At 39.5% G+C, this 13449-nt stretch overlaps 1 long non-coding RNA gene across 1 annotated transcript; it reads left to right on the top strand.

Annotated features, from left to right (window-relative positions):
- Window positions 1–12136: 12136 nt before the first annotated feature.
- LOC121397164 lies at window positions 12137–12915 on the top strand. Its single transcript, XR_005963544.1, has 2 exons — window positions 12137–12506; window positions 12772–12915. It is a non-coding gene; the product is annotated as an uncharacterized LOC121397164 (long non-coding RNA).
- Window positions 12916–13449: the final 534 nt, after the last annotated feature.

The following is a 13449-nucleotide window of genomic DNA, read 5'->3' as shown; positions in this document are numbered from 1 at the left end:
GTTACATAATGATACAGCAGGAAAATGACAGTGATTGGATAAGTTACCCATCATGTTGCAGAGGAAAAGCATCAAGCCATTTCTCCCAAATTTTGCCGTGGCATGCCACGAGCTTCATACGTTATCTTAATCATTGGAAGCATACGATTCACTAGATTTACCCAGTGATCAAAAGAGGGAGGTACAGGTTGTAGCCAATGTTGAATAATGGCTTTCCTAGCATAAAACAGTAATGTCCTATATAGGATTCTCGTATACTTTTGAGGGACTAGATCATCCACTACCCCCAGGATACAAGCTTCGGGAGAAATGACCTGAGGCAAATCCAAGTAGTCACTGAGACATTGCACCACTCTACTCCAAAAATTCTGAACTTTGGGACAGACCCATAGAACATGAAGGAAGTCTGCGGAGGGGCATGAGCAGCGGGGACACAGCGGAGATTTATTCGTAAAAATCCTATTGAGTCTCTTAGGGGAGTAATAGTACAGATGAAGGATTTTGAAGCTAATCAACCTATCACGTGTGGAGATCAGATAGCAGTACATTCTGTCAGTGGCCTCTTCCCACATATCGTCTGTGATCGAGGGCAAAATCAACTGCCATTTTGCAAAGGCTAACTGAAAGGGAGAAGGTTTTGCCTCCAATAGGGATTTATATAAAACCGAGACCAGCTTCCGAGAATCCGGGGAATGGAGCACATTGGTGACCGCAAACTTATGATAAATTGGGTTACATCCACCAAATTGACCCCTAAAGGCATGTTGCAATTGCATATATCTAAAGGGGTCAATTGGGCGGTTTGGATATCTTTCCTGGAGCTTGGGTAGAGTTAGGAGAGTGCCCTGGTCAAGCAAGTCTCTTAGGCATTTAATTTGCAAATTAGGCCAATATATAACATCTAGAAGATTCCTGAAATGAGGAAGGTGAGAGTTCCCCCAGAGTGGAGTATGGGGTGAAATGAGATACGGCTTGATCCCAAATATACGGAGAGCCTCCTGCCAGGCTAGGTAGGGGGCCTTCAGTACAGGTGGTAAAAAAGTAGAGTCCCTCAATTTGCACATGGGACACAGTGAAAGTGACTCTATCGGTCCCAATATGAGGGCGTGTAGGAGCATGTTAGGGTCTTCCGGATCAGGGTTCAACCAAGTGTGAATATGAGATAGTTGTGCTGCTAAGTAATAGCCCCAAAGGTCCGGCAACCCCAACCCACCCTTCGAGATTGGGGCGACTAACAATTTCCAGGAGAGTCTCGATTGTTTACCCGACCATACAAATGAAATTAGAATGGAATTCACTTTCTTAAAATAGGAGGTAGGAATGGTGGTCGGGGAGTTCCTAAACAGATACAAGAATTTAGGCAAGTATATCATTTTAATAAGGTTTATTTTCCCCCACATAGTAAGCGGCAATTGTTTCCAGGACGTGACTGCCGAAGTGAATTTTCCTAGTAGAGGGATTAGATTAAGATCCAAAAAGTCAAGTTCGGTAAGGCTGACATTGACCCCAAGATATTTAACTCTAGAAGCCCAAACAAGTGGAATGTTAGAGGGGCGTAAGTGTTGGGGAATATTATCAAGAGGCAGTATGAGGGACTTATCCCAGTTAATCTTTAAACTAGAGTATCACCCAAACTCCTGGACAATGGTCAGCGCAGTGTGTAGGGATAAATCGGGATCAGCCAGAAATAACAAAATGTCATCAGCATATAGCGCTATGCGTTCCTCACATGTTTTATATTTGACGCCTGAAATATTATGGGCACTACAAATTGTGAGAGCCAAGGGTTCTATCGCCAGGGCGAATAATAAGGGGGACAACGGGCAACCTTGGCGGGTGACCCGATAGAGACGAAAGGGCTTGGATGTGGAATTATTGACCCTGACCTGTGCGACCGGCTCCACATAGAGCAGCTGTATCCAGTAGATAAACCGAGGGCCAATGCCAAATGCCTTAAGGGTCTCCCATATAAAAGGCCATTCCACCGTATCAAAAGCTTTGGCCGAATCTAGGGACACCACTATACGAGAGCCCGGATTATCATGATCAATCTGTAAATTTGTATATAGTCTACGCAGGTTGATGGAGGTGGACTTGTTGGGCATAAAGACAGATTGGTCATAGTGTACAATTGAGGAGATAACTTTCAGCAACCTATTGGCCAAGATTTTAGCAAGCACTTTGGCATCGGAATTTATAAGGGAGATGGGTCGGTATGAGTCGCACAGGTCAGGGTCTTTTCCAGGTTTGTGAATCAACACAATAATAGCCGAATACATAGAAGGTGGAAGACTACCCGACTGTTGAGAGGCCTCAAGTGTCTTAAGGAAATTAGGGACAAAATCCGTCATCACCAGCCTGTACCATTCAGCCGGGAGACCGTCTGGTCCAGGGGTTTTGTTAGCAGGGAATGAATGCAGGGCATCTTGTATTTCCTGAGTCATGATGGGGTTCTCTAGAAATTCTCGTTGTTGGCGGTCTAACTGTGGACATGAAAGGGAAGCAATATGATTTGTGATTTCCTCCAGAGAGCAGGACAATTGAGATTCATACAGAGTGGCAAAAAAGTCACAAAACACCTCAGTTATGTCAGAGGGAGTCTCTACTATATCTCCTGTTTTATTTTTAATTCTAGGAATTAATGTAGTGGGTGAGGCTGCTAAATAAGCCACGTCTTTCCTGCTTTTTCCCCTTGATCAAACAGGCGTTGTGAGGTATATAAAAGTTTTTTCTGGGTGAGAGTGGTGTTAACTAACTCCAACTCCCGTTGGGCTTTGCAGAGGGAGATATGGTTAGCCTCAGTCGGGTCAATGGTGAAAGCTCGTTCGGCAGTGCATACAGTGTGTTTTGCCTCTTCCACCCCCATTTTCGTGTTACTCCGCGCCCTATTAATAGCTGTTATCAAGGAACCCCTGGTTGCTGCTTTAGAGGCATCCCAGCTCACTGCAGAAGACGTGTAGTTACCATTCAAGGCCCAATATTCACTATATTCCCGGGTGACTGACTCTTGTACCTCAACCAGGCCTCTACAAAGGTTTCAGTATGGGCGCCTTCACATCCCTCAGGAAGACCAATAATGCGGAGATTGGACCTGCGTTGACGATTTTCAAGATCGTCGACATGTGCCATAAGTAAACGGTGGTCATGTTGAAGCTGTTGCACTTGCCTTTGTAACGGCGTGAAATCGTCCTCCAGGGTTCCAATCCTTCGTTCCGCTTCGACAGTGCGCTCTGAGCTTCTGCACGTCGTGACGCAGCAAGGAGAGATCCACTTTGATCTCCTCCATTTTGGAAGTCATAGTAGTAGTAGTTTCTGCAAGTTGACACGTCAATGAGGCCTTGGAGTCAGATATCGCCAGCATTAGCGAGTGTAGTGTAGTCTCGCTGGGTTGTTCACCTGTAGTGTCCAACTGCGGGGAGCCAGATTGACTGGGACGCGCGGGCCCTTTAGCGCTAGGTGTCGAGTCGCCGCCATCTTGCGGATTCGCTTTCGGGAAAAGTTTTTGAAAGCTGTCCACCTTCGTCTTACCGGAGCTTTTGTAAGGCATCACGCCGGGCAAAGGACTCCTTAATAGACAAATAACAATTAGCAACTGGAGAAGTGGCTCAGGATAGTTGTTGTAGCGGGAGCCTCAGCACAGCACGTCCTCTCTGTTTCACATCCTAGCCCCGCCCCCCTCGGTTTATGTACACTTTTAACATAAGTAGCGTAATCGCAAAATAAAAGCCTTTTATCCAATCACAATCTCCTCCACATCCTAAAGTAAGATGGCTGCATGGAAATAATATATGGGAGCCATTAATTCTGTCTCCATCTCTGGATCTTGGCATTATCTTTCCCAAGTACGAAAATTTTTTCCAACTGAACAATAGATATGTAAATACACATCACACATTTTTGTCTTTGATGAATTGGGGTTATGAGCACTAACCAGTGACTAAAATATTCATTTTAGTAACAATTTACAAGATTTACAATGTCCCTTCCTCTTTTTGTTTTTAAGTTGACTCTTGTTAACTGGGGATATGCCGTGGATATTTGTAATACAGCATTATTACTACAAATTATTTACTAGCATATATTGTAGTTGAAAACAGTGTTTGTTTATCCCTTTCTGTTCTTTCTGTTCTTTAGCAAAGGTCGACTCTCCTCCAGGTCTGTTAATCAGCTAGTTTCATATAGAGTCAGGGATGCAGAAAATATATAGTGAATAAAGTACCCTCTATTGTAAAATATAAGGATATTATAAGTTACCGAGCAGTTCCAGGACCATTTTTTTATGCAGGTCATGGAACTCCGAGGTGACTTCTAATATCCTAATATTTTACATCAGGGGGAACTTTATTATAATACACAGGTTTCATTGAGTCATGTGACAGAAATGACATCACTAAGCTCAGTTTATAACCAATGACATCACTAAGCACCGCTTATAAGGATATCATTTCCAGGATATTGTGTATTATAAACAAATAATGATTTTAGTATAATAATAATAATATATATTTAAAAGTTGCTTAGAATTGCATTCTGTTTTTATGCAAAAACAGGAGCAAGGATATCGGGACAGGCTTCAAAATCCCATTTCCCCAATCGGTCTCTGTAGGCTTGAAATATTATCTGATCATTGTCCTTGAGACCTAGCGGGTGGGTCTAATCAGGCCAAGATCTCTTTGTTTAGCAACCTTTGCAAAGAACAGTTTAGCTGTATGGCCAGCTTTTGCCTTGTCCTTTTTGTAAGGACCTAAGAGAGTAGAAACACCACCCTTCCCCATAACTATCCATACAATAGGTTGATAATGCACTTTAATAAGGGAGTACAAGGCATTTACAAATTGGGTTACAAATTGGATTGTACTGGATCTAAAATGAGCTTTTTTCAAGATTTGGATTCAGTCAGGAGCGTTGCGCCAATGAGGTGGGTTAAGAAACTAGGTGACAGCACCCCACAAGTTTATGGGGGTGGCAAAAAGCTGCTCCTGAGAACTTGAAAGGCTTTGTTCACCTTTAAATTGACTTTTAGTATGATGTAGAGAGTGATATTCTGAGGCAAAATGCTTCATGTTTTATCATTTGTGGTTTTTGAGTTATTTAGCTTTTTATTCAGCAGCTCTCCAGTTTGCAAATTCAGCAGTCTGGTTGCTAGGATCCAAATTACCCCAGCAACCATGCACTGATTTGAATAAGAGATTGGAATATGAATAGGAGAGGCTTTAAAATAAAGATGAGTAATAAAAGTAGCAATAATAATACATTGATAGCCTTACAGAGCATTTGTTTTTTAGATGGGGTCAGTGACCCCCATTTGAAAGCTGGTAAGTGTCAGAAGAAGAAGGCAACTGATTAAATAATTATTGAAATTAAATACTGAAAAGTTTCTTAGAACTTGCCGGTCTGTAACATACTAAAAGCTAACAAAGGAGAACTACTCCTTTAATAGCTGACTTTCAGGGTTTAAAGATGGAAATGCTAGTGTTGAGAGCAAAATTGCGCCCTCTGCACTGGCAATGTGGATCCCCCTGGACCCTCTCTGGCACTCAAAAGGTTAGCGCAAAGGATCAAGGTGGGGCAACGATCGCCTCTGGATTCAGTTAAAGGAGAACCAAACCCGTTATTTTTAAATCCTCTACTCTGCATATACCCCCTCCCTGCTGCCCCCTAGCCTAGGTGTTACCCTGGGCAAATGCCCCTAACATTTTACTTACCTCTTGGTGCAGATTCAGCGCATCAGAGTTCACGGGCGCCGTCTTCTTCTCTTTGGCAATTTCGTGACTTTGGGCGCATGCACAGTTGTTAAAAAAATGGCAGATTGCTCCAACCACGCTTGTGCCGATACGGCGCTTACTTCACGAAGATTACAGAAGAGAAGAAGATGGCGCCCATGAACTCCGATGCGCTAAATCTGCAACAAGGGGTAAGTAAAGAGTTAGGGGAATTTTCCGAGGGCAACACCTAGGCTGGGGGAGCAGGGAGGGGTCTAGAAGATTACCAAACCTCACAAAATTCTAATTTCCAATTCTGTGGGCATATTTCAAGGATCTGCTTCCTTTCCTTCCTTTCAACTGGTAAAGTTCAGTATATAAAATACTGTATATAATATAGCCATATTCTTTTATAGGCCTTCATTTCCTTCAAAGTAGGGATGCACCGAATCCAGGATTCGGTTCAGTATTTAGCCTTTTTTAGCAGGATTCGGCTGAATCCTTCTGCAAGACCGAACCGAATCCGAATCCTTATTTGCATATGCAAATTAGGGGAGGGGAGGGAAATCCGTGACTTTTCACAAAACAAGGAAGTTAAAACATTTTCACCCTTCCAAACCCTAATTTGCATATGCAAATTAGGGTTTGGTTTCGGTTCGTTATTCGGACAAATCATTCTCGAAGGATTCGGGGGTTCGGCCGAATCCAAAATAGTGGATTCGGTGCATCCCTTCTTCAAAGGGACATACACATTTTAAGTGAAAAGTGATACACCCCAAATTAGGAGCCATTACTTGGGAAGACACATTTATCAAGGGTTTAGAGAGGGTCTATGTATGGTAGGGGGTAGGGGATTTTAATAAAAAAGATTTGCTTCTCCTTTAAATCCTTTATTGCTGCACATAAAGTCACCCTATTACTCCATAGAACCCCTTTTTTTAAAGAGGTTTTTCACCTTCAACAAGTTTGTTTTTTATGATTTGTGGTTTTTGATTTATTTAGCTTTTCATTCTATTTCAGCAAACTGGTTGCTAGGCTCCGAATTGCCTTAGCAACCATGCACTAATTTGAATAAGAGACTGGCATATGAATAGGAGAGGCCTGAATAAAATGAATGAGTAATAAAAAGTAGCAATAACAATAAACGTGTCGCATTGCAGAGCATTTGTTTTTTAGATGGGGACAATGACCCCCATTTGAAAGATGGAAAGTATAGTTTTTTTAATTATTTGTCTCCTTCTGGCTTTTTCCAGATTTCAAATGTGGGTCACTGACCCCATCTAGAAAACCAACGCTCTGTAAGGCTACAAATGTATTGCTATTGCTACTTTTTATTACTCATCTTTCTATTCAGGTCCTCTCCTATTCATATTCCAGTCTCTTATTCAAATCAGTTGTATGGTTGCTAGGGTAATTCGGACCCTAGCAACCAGATTGCTGAAATTGCAACTTGAGAACTGCTGAATGAAAAACTATAAATAACACAACAATCACAAATAATAAAAAATGAAAACCAATTGCAGATACTGAATGAATTGGCATTCATTTTTTGTTTTGTATAATTTGTAATTTATTAGCTAATTCTTCACCTTTCCAGGCTGCAACTGAAAATGGTACCTGGTTTTTGAAGTTCATCAACCAAAAACAGACTGACTGCACTCCTTAACATTTATTGTTATTATTTTGCTTGCTTTTTCATCCATTCCCTAATTATCTAGCCATAGAGCCCAGGTTGCTAGGGTATTTAACCACTAGCAACGATATAACTCTTTAATATCCATGCAGCAAAAACATAGTCCAAAAAAAAAATTATAATTTGAAAAACACAAATAAGAAATGGAGACCAATGGTAAGTTGTCTGCTGTCTACACCGTACTAGAAGTTACTTTTAAGAAGAACAACCACTTTTGTTCCTCTCATAAACTGAAATGAACATAAAAACTGCAAGTTTAGGGTTCCTCTTTTCCTCGATTCTTTTCCTCGATTCAGTTCGTAAACTACCACTTTCACCGTGTTTTTACTTTTCTGATTTAGTAAAACATTTGGTTGCCTTAATCATCATAAAGTAAGTGTAATAACCAAGTGCGGGGTGCAGCCTGCTTCCTTGTTAATCATTTATTGTTAAGTCTTGCGCTGAGAGGTGGAGATGAATTAAAACAGTTTGAGGTGTATATTCACCAATTATACCTTTTATATGTCGCTCACTGTAATCCTAATTATTCAAATGCACATAATCTGTTTACCGAATGGAACAGGTTGCAAGAAATAATTGGGCTGCAGGACTTTTCTAGAGGGGCTAGTTAACTGAACTAGCCAACTACCTTATTTTGAAGCCATTCAACCAGCTATGATTTTGTTACTGTGTCAGACTGGGTCTTCTAGGGAACCTAAAACCCTTGGGCCCAGACTGGCAGCAATAAGTCCAAATGTTAAAGGATTTTATAAGAGCCCCTGGTGGAAATTAGGGATGCACCAAATCCAGGATTCGGTGTGGGATTCGGTCAGGATTTGGCCTTTTTCAGCAGGATTTGGATTCGGCCAAATCCTTCTGCCTGGCCGAACCAAATCTGAATCCAAATTTGCATATGCAAATTAGGGGAGGGAAATTGGGTTACTTTTTGTCACAAAACAAGGAAGTAAAAATTGTTTCCCCCTTCCCACCTCTAGGATTCAGATCCGGTATTCGGCCGAAACTTTAGAGAAGGATTCGGGGTTCGGCCGAATCCAAAATAGTAGATTTGGTGCATCCCTAGTGGAAATAAGGACTGAATTCTCCTAAAACTTAGGAGATCCTTTTGTATTCTGGTAGGCCATTGTGACCCTATTTTGTTGAATGATATTGCTTCATTTTAATCAAGCTTACTATGCAACAGTATTACCTTAATGTCAAAACGACTCCGCATGCTGCTGGCCCATTTGTTTATCTGCTTGTCAATCTCACCAAATACATCTGTCCATACATCTGTGTACATCTATTCCGTTATCTGGAAACCCATTATCCAGAAAGCTCTGAGTTACAGAAAGCCCATCTCCCATAGACTCCATTATAATTAAAATAATCCAAATTTTGAAAAATGATTTCTTTTCTTTTCTCATCCTTTTTCTCTGTGATAATAAAACAGTAACTTGTACTTGATCCAAACTGAGATGTAATTAATCCTTATTGGAGGCAAAACCAGCCTATTGGGTTTATTTAAAGTTTACATAATTTTCTAGTAGATTTATGGGGGAATGTAATAAAAGTCGGAAACAGAAAAACTATATGCCTTTGCGCGAACAAATTTTGCTTTGTGCGTATGTAATATAGCTTTTGCGAACCTGGAAACTGTTTAGCGACCACTTCCGACAGTGGAAGACCGTTTGCGAATGTTATAGTTTGCGCCAATGCGAATTCAATGTAATAAAACTTACTGAAAAAGTCGTTATGTTTGCTCCGAAAGATTGCGACACCTTCAAGCACGCAATTAAAATTCGCAATGCGCAATTAAAATTCGCAAGTAATAACAGTTTAAGGAACAATATTACATTGTGAGATGTGGATTTTTATTCTTATTGGTGCGAATTGTTTTACTCTTTGAGATTTGTATTACATTCCCCCGTTAAAGTATGAAGAGCCAAATTACGGAAAGATGCGGTATCCGTAAAAAACCCCCAGGTCTCGAGCATTCTGGATTAACAGGTCCCATACCTGTATATGATATTTCTTCCTTTATTTATAACATGTGAGCTAAAATGGAATGTAAGTTTTTTTTTTAATGTTTCAGAAAATGATCTCATCAAACAAATGTGTTCAATGTGTTAAAACTGAAAAAAACAATAGATTATAACAATGGAAAAGGCGTTGACCTGAAGGGCTACTCAAAATGGTTGCTCACCTCTAAGTTAACTTTTAGTATGATGTAGAGAGTGATAATTCTGAGACAATTTCCAAATGGTTTTCTTTCTTTTTTTCATTTTCTTTTTTACATTATTTAGCTTTTTATTCAGCAACTCTCCAGTTTGCAGTTTCAGGAATCTAGTTGCTAGGGTCCAAATTACCCTAGCAACCAAGCTTAGATTGGAACAAGAGAATGGAATCTGAACAGAAAGAATTAATATAAAGTAGCAATAAACATACATGTGTAGCCTTACACACAGTGTCGGACTGGGACACCAGGGGCCCACCCAAAAACATTTGACTAGGGGCCCACCAATTAATTTTAGACCAGGGGCCCACTCTTACATACTATTATTATTATTCCTCTCCTCACTCAAACTCTATTCTCCTAGTCACTTTTCTTTACATACTATAATCTATTATTCCGTCTATTTAGCCACTTTGTTCTCATAGAAATAGGGAATGGCCATTAAATAGGCCACATGTCTAGCAGCATAACGGCCCACAAACACCTTGGCCCACCTGGACTTTTCCAGGTATCCTGGTGGGCCAGTCCAACACTGCTTACACAGCATTTGTTTTTTAAATGGGGTCACTGACCACCAATTTGGAAGCTGGAAAGAGTCAGAAGCAAAAGGCATAATTGAAATACTACAAAAAAATAGTGATGACCAATTGAAAAGTTGCTTAGAATTGGTCATGCTATAACATAAAAATGATCAGAAATGTTAACCATCCCATAAAACTAATATACAAAACTATATATCAAGATGCATATGAAGCCTGCAATCAAACTATGTAGAGACTGGGAGCAGGGCCAACAACTATCACAGCATATAAAGGATATATGGACCAGCACTCTCTTGTTGAGAAACAAAAATGTTTTCTTTATTCCTCCATCTCACTGGGATTCAAACTATTGGGTCATATATTAGGACAATTTTATGTTCAGCACCTGCAGACTACATAACAGGTTAAATATTGTGCCAGTTCCTATGCCCTGTGTGTTGTAGGAATTTATTGGTGTTGATTTCGGGTGGCTTTCATTAACATTCTCCTGCATGTATGTTCACCCCTTTCTCATTTCTCTTAGTATTTTGGGGGGCTCGGTGCTTCTTCAGTACGAGAACTGCCTTCCCCATTTCCATTTAATCTTTGACATTGTGCCAGACTATAGTTGCAGTAAAGATCTGATCTCTAGATCCTAGTTCTGTAGAGTAACATATTTTAGGGTTACAGCACCCTGTGTTTCAGTGCAAGGTATCTTGTCTTGACCATTCATAGGCAGATTTGGGCTGATAGAAATACACAAAAAGAAATGCATAGAAACTGTGGGGCAAATTCACTAACCTCCAAAAAAATCGCCAGCGACGGCTTCGCTCACAGCGCAATACTTCGCAAGGCGTAGATTTGCCAGGACAACGATAATTCACTAAAATCCAAAGTTGCGTCCAGGGCGTGAACGGTGGCGAAGTTGTCCTAACGTTACTGCGCCAAGTGAAGCAAAGTGGCGCTAGCGTTGGCTAATTTGCATATGGCGGGAAGTTAATGTACAATGGACATATATGTTGCAGAAAAAACATTACACTACACAAGCCTGGGAAACGTTAATAAAATAAAGTTGTTATATTGCCCTACACATGAGTCCAGTGTATAGTCTATGTGCAATGCATTCAGTAGTTGTGGAACAAATCCAGGGCAGCAACTTGTCTGCAAAGTTCTTTATTGGGATAATGAGTTACACAACATGTTTCGGGCCCACGCCCTTTATCAAGTGTAAAAAGGAACAACCAAAAACAATCATTTATAATCTCATGTGACTACCAGCAGTGCAGTATGGGTAAAAGTTTTCCATTAACTATTTAGTGTTATACATCTTAAAGTGCATTGTGCAACTATAACTCCCGTATGGCTGCACACAGTTCATCATGGATAAAACTTTTTCATTAACTATTTAGTGATATACATCTTAAAGTGCATTGTGCAACTATAACTCCCATATGGCTGCACACAGTTCATCATGGATAAAACTTTTTCATTAACTATTTAGTGATATACATCTTAAAATGCATTGTGCAATTATAACTCCCATATGGCTACACACAGTTCATCATAGATAAAACTTTTTTCATTAACTATCAGTGATATACATCTTAAAGTGCATAATAGAGATTTTACAAATTTATAAAAGCCTCTCACAAAGTGTAAAATTACAAAATATGATCTCTAATAAATATTGTAAAAACTTATTGTGACCCAATTCATCTAGCTATTAAAAGTGACACACATTATTTCATATAATACATGTTGAAATCCCACTGAAACATAATGTTAAAACCAGGTTACTGCTCAATCCGCCTAACCTGTAAAAGACCTGTAAAAACAAGGAAATTGCCATTAGCCTATCCAATTCACTTGAAATCTTTATGTTGTATCAATTTAGCACTTCTATTATAACTGCTTTAAGTTTACCTTTGGGGTATCCCCTTTGCAGAAACCTTTCTGTCAGATCGCTACTTGCATGTTTATAACCCACTTCACTGGATGCTATCTTCTTGGCTCTGGTCTGTCAGTACTAGGATAAAAGAGCATAAAGGCAATATACGCAATTTTAAAAATGACACCTATACTGACACTCCTGTAGCCAGACATTTTGATACTGTAAAACATAATGTATGTCAGCTAAAGTGGATAGTGTTAGAGACAGTAGCAAAACCCAGTAGAGGAGGTGATCATAACTTGATACTATTGCAGAGGGAGGCCAGATGGATAAAGCGCTTGGATAGTGCTTATCCGAAAGGGTTAAATGAGCAGTGCAATTTATCATGTTTTCTTTAATAGTAATGGCTTGTCGTCCTTTGTTCCCAGGAATTATAACTAGATTCCAAGTTGTAATGACATGGAACTCCTGCTGCATTTACATATGGGTGAGTCCATTCAATCAGGAGTCTTTATATATATATCGTTTATTTTTGAATTGGTAACTATAATATTGCAACCTTGTTGCTAAGAAAGATAATATATACATAGAAGCCAGTGATAGGAAATAATTACAGAATGTCTTAGAATAGCAACATATGTTGCGAGATTAGAAGGTACTGTTAAATTGATATAATAGAAGTGCTAAATTGATACAACATAAAGATTTCAAGTGAATTGGATAGGCTAATGGCAATTTCCTTGTTTTTACAGGTCTTTTACAGGTTAGGCGGATTGAGCAGTAACCTGGTTTTAACATTATGTTTCAGTGGGATTTCAACATGTATTATATGAAATAATGTGTGTCACTTTTAATAGCTAGATGAATTGGGTCACAATAAGTTTTTACAATATTTATTAGAGATCATATTTTGTAATTTTACACTTTGTGAGAGGCTTTTATAAATTTGTAAAATCTCTATTATGCACTTTAAGATGTATATCACTGATAGTTAATGAAAAAAGTTTTATCTATGATGAACTGTGTGTAGCCATATGGGAGTTATAATTGCACAATGCATTTTAAGATGTATATCACTAAATAGTTAATGAAAAAGTTTTATCCATGATGAACTGTGTGCAGCCATATGGGAGTTATAGTTGCACAATGCACTTTAAGATGTATATCACTAAATAGTTAATGAAAAAGTTTTATCCATGATGAACTGTGTGCAGCCATACGGGAGTTATAGTTGCACAATGCACTTTAAGATGTATAACACTAAATAGTTAATGGAAAACTTTTACCCATACTGCACTGCTGGTAGTCACATGAGATTATAAATGATTGTTTTTGGTTGTTCCTTTTTACACTTGATAAAGGGCGTGGGCCCGAAACATGTTGTGTAACTCATTATCCCAATAAAGAACTTTGCAGACAAGTTGCTGCCC

Source organism: Xenopus laevis, chromosome 8L (assembly GCF_017654675.1).
Source record: "Xenopus laevis strain J_2021 chromosome 8L, Xenopus_laevis_v10.1, whole genome shotgun sequence".
Classification (NCBI taxonomy): Eukaryota; Metazoa; Chordata; class Amphibia; order Anura; family Pipidae; genus Xenopus; species Xenopus laevis.
This window is presented reverse-complemented; position numbering and strand designations above follow the sequence as displayed.